Consider the following 4566-nt stretch of genomic DNA (forward strand, 5'->3'; position numbering starts at 1 on the left):
CGAATACACACACACACACACACACACACGCATGCACACGCACAGAGTACACTTTCCATCAAACATTTGTGAGACACTGACACAAAAATCGAATCCACCTTCAAACACACAGTCACCCATATTGTACTAAAACACACTACTATACACTGTCAGTGTGTTAAAGCTTACTTCATCAACACTCACCCCAACACTCACCCCCAACACTCACCCAACACTCACCCAACACTCAACCCCAACACTCACCCCCAACACTCACCCCCAACACTCACCCCCAACACTCACCCCCAACACTCACCCCCAACACTCACCCCCAACACTCACCCCCAACACTCACCCAACACTCACCCAACACTCACCCAACACTCACCCCCAACACTCACCCCCAACACTCACCCCCAACACTCACCCCCAACACTCACCCAACACTCACCCAACACTCAACCCCAACACTCACCCCCAACACACATGGGCTGCACTCACAATTCATTTCTCTCTGAGAGTGAGACATGAAGGCAAATGTGACTACCTGTCTACTTTTAGACTTACATTAACACAAAAGGATTTAACAGTACCTTGTTCAGACGTGGAGTTGCTGCGGCCAGGTCTTAAGTCAGCAGTGGCTGAGCGTGTTGTATCTCCATCCCATCACTCCTCCAGTCACCTGGTTGGCTCTGTGTTTTAACACAAGACAAGACAAAACAAATGTCTTCCTTTTGTTCACTGAGCATCCGAGCACCGTCAGATAGATCCACTGAAGACACAAAGACAAACGAGGCTAAAAGATGACTTCCCCTCACTCTCATTCCCCTCTTCCTCTTAGATCTATCTATCTATCTCTCTCTATCTGTCGCTCTGAGGTCCTCTCACCGTCTCGCCGGCGCGTATACGGAGTCTACTCTCTCTCTCTCACACACGCGGATTCCCCATCTGTCACCGCCCCCTTCCCTTCTCCCCTCCCACCTCATGCATTATTAATGAGCCTCAGGGCACACACACACACACACACACACACACACACACACACACACACCCCCCCGCTTGTGCTGTCAAATACACTCGTGGAGCTCACACACACACACAGGTCACGCGCGCACATGCAGACACACACACACACACGCGCGCGCGCGCACACACACACACACACACTGACAGTCACAGTGTCACACACATGCGATGACATGTAAGATGCGCACTCAGCCGAACACATACGCTCATGCATACATGTAACCCATAAAATCACAAATAGACTGTAACGTCGGTGCATGAATACACACACACACACACACACGCATGTGCGCGCGTGCGTGCGCACACAGGGTCAGAGTACACACACACGCGCGCGCGCGCGTGCACACACAGGGTCACAGAGTAGATGAGGCTGATCATGCATGAAGGCATAGCTTGTACACACACATGTGGATCCAAGCGCACGCACACAGAGAATGGTCCATGCATGCTGGGCAGGGATGGGGCTCAACATGGTGACCCCATCAGATGGAAGGATGGGGAGGTCAGTGACAGGAAACGAGGGAGAGAGAGAGAACATGCAGTTCCCACTGTATGAAAAAGAACAAAAATCACTCAATAACATCTGGCTTTTGTCTGTAGTGGGAAACATGGCAATTGGCAGTAATTCCATTGACAAATGGCTCTGCAGTAGTCACGGAATTATTATGTTAACGGCAGGGTTTGAAATGATATACATCCTAATTTAGGTGGGAATAAAGTGTGTGTGTGTGTGTGTGTGTGTGTGTGTGTGTGTGTGTGTGTGTGTGTGTGTGTGTGTGTGTGTGCTCATGCGTGCGTGTGTAAATGAAATCAACACAATTCAGTAAGACAAACACTGCATAAATTAATGAATTATCACATTTTTAACACATGAGAAAAAGAAACGGAGAGAGAGAGAGAGAGAGAGAGAGAGAGAGAGAGTGTGAGAGAGTGAGTGAGTGAGTGAGTGAGTGAGTGAGTGAGTGAGTGAGTGAGTGAGTGAGTGAGTGAGTGAGTGAGGGGGTTGGGTGATAGTCTAACTTACAGAGAGAGTGTGTGTATGTGTGTGTGTGTGTGTGTGTGTGTGTATGTGCATGTGCGTAAATCCCCCTGTACTCTAGTCTTGACCTCTTGTCTTGACCTCAGCCAGCATTTCACTTCCCTTATGTCTCCCCCGTTCCCCAGGATCCTCACGCAGTCCAATCAAGAACTCTCGATCATCCCCCCACCCACCCACCCACTCACACACACACACACACACACACACACACACACCCACACACACTTCATCCAAGCCCCACCCGGCAATCAATAAACAACAGGCCCCCATGATATGCAAACGACCCACACATATGATTTAAACATAATGCCCTAAGTACAATAGGCTGACCTTAACCCCTCCCTCCCCTCCTTTCTCAAGACGTGTGCCAAGACACTGACACACACACACACACACACACACACACACACACACACACACACACACACAGAGAAAAGAAAAACATTAACTCGTGCCCAGATGGACCCCAATCTGATGACCTAAACCTAAACCTCACTGCTCACAGCCTGCTGGACAAAAGATGAGCAAACAGACAAACAGACATAGTTAAGTGTACTTGACCCCCCCCCCCAACCAACACACATACAAATGCAGGCACACACACACACACACACACACACACACACACACACACACACACACACACGCTTGCGCATCATAAAGACGCATTGCTCATTGCTCACACTTAATACCCACTTGCACACAGGGAGGGAGGCAAACAAGTTAATCACCTTATGTTGAGATTAAACTTGTAGGTCAAATAATCAGGAGATCTTGTAACCAGTGTGTTAGCGGAATCTTTCATCATGACTATACCAAACTCATAACAGTGATCATAAAAGTTTGATTTGTAGAGAAGCATGCACTTGGTTTGTGTGATTATTTGATGGAGAGCTTTTGCAGTCAACCTTTATACTTGACATTGGGATTCTCCAAAGATTCCCAATATTTTTAATATTGAGAACTAGAGAACGTTCTCAATATTTTGTTACTTATGATGAATTGAGAATGCCAACTGATGATCTCTATGCCTCTACTAAAGGCCACTGGAGAAGAAAAAACACCCACTAATCAGTCCTTTAGTAATAGTAGGAAAGGTCATTCAATGGACATTCATTGCTGGGACAAATAACAAAGGGGTACGATTTGTCACATCGCAGTGAAATTTGTTCTCCGCATTTTATCTCTTGGATCGGTGAGCCGCTCAGGAATCATTTGATTAGTTGATTTGACCCGCCAATCCAACCCATTGATGCTGAGTGCCAAGCAGGGAGGAATTGGGTTGCATAATTTTTACAGTCTTTGGTATGACCCAGCTGGGGATCAAACCCCTACTTCGCAGTTTCAGTGCTGACACTCTATCCACAAGGCCACTGTCTGGACTGCAGTATAGTATATAGTCACGGGTACTGTGTTTAAAGTAAAATTCTGGCACTGTAGGGGAAACAATCTCTTATTTTACATACTTTTCACAGCAATCTCGACCACATTACGATGTAAAATCCATAGAGAGAGATGGGGAGACAGAAGAAGATGGTATTGAAAAGAGGGCAATAGAATGCAGCAGACACAAAAAATGGGCACACACACTATGCCAGGGGCCAAGCTTTAATTAACTGCCATCAACTCTGTGTGTATGCAGACTCATACACACATGTGCGTGCGTGCGTGCGTGTGTGCGCGCACGGGCACGCACGCACACATACACACATGTGGTTATGATTTCCGTTTATATTTAGTTGGTTTGGGATGTTGTGTCCTTTGTGTTCAGGCAGAGAGAGCCAGAGCAGTGACAGAGCAAAGCATTGTCTAATAATAAATGCCAGATGTTTTTTTGTTTTACTTGGACATAGATATGTCCACCACAATTAGATTGAATGTATAAAAAGGCAAAGCTGTGAGGTGTGCCTGCATTTCCTGGCAGGCATCCAGAATTGAGCATATCACTCTCTTTTTTTTGCAAGATGCTTCCCCTTTCTGATTGGTGTAAGGAGCATTTCTATTGAAAACAAAAGACACACTAAAGGTCCCTGCACACTGCTGCGTTCTTTCGGATTTTTATCAGCGTTTTTCCGCCGGTTTTCCGAAAAACGCGTCCAGTCTGCAAGGACCTTAACTGCTTGTACTGTAAGTTTACCTGGGCTTGTCAGACACGGAGACACCCAACACGGAGACACCCAACATATTGTGCTGGATGCTAATATTTCAAGACATTGTGACATGTCCAATATTTCGTGTCCAAGCTTTACACAAGGTATTTCGTCAGCACTGTAAACAATGAAATTACTAGTACCACCAGAGGGGGGCTCAAGTACCACTAGTGGTACTAGTACCAGTGGTTGGGAAACTCTTCCGTAACCGATACCTGGATCGGCAGTGTGTTCGATACTCCTTACTTGGACGTATCGGAATTGGCGAGTACACCAGTCTATGCCCAGATCCAATAGGCCAGGGGATGAAGATGGGTGAACCAATAGGATCCACCGCCTGGCCAGGCTATCTCCTCCTCTCTCTCGTCC

The 4566-nt window shown here is 46.9% G+C and overlaps 1 protein-coding gene across 1 annotated transcript in view; it reads right to left on the bottom strand.

Annotated features, from left to right (window-relative positions):
* Positions 1-875, bottom strand: part of LOC310863053 (neurofascin-like) — an 85900-nt gene extending 85025 nt beyond the window's left edge. The window contains 1 exon segment of the mRNA XM_083771175.1: positions 573-875. The gene's annotated coding sequence lies outside the window, so the exon portion shown is untranslated.
* Positions 876-4566: the final 3691 nt, after the last annotated feature.

The sequence above is a fragment of the Protomyctophum parallelum genome (assembly GCF_964188405.1).
Source record: "Protomyctophum parallelum genome assembly, chromosome: 8".
NCBI classification, from domain to species: domain Eukaryota; kingdom Metazoa; phylum Chordata; class Actinopteri; order Myctophiformes; family Myctophidae; genus Protomyctophum; species Protomyctophum parallelum.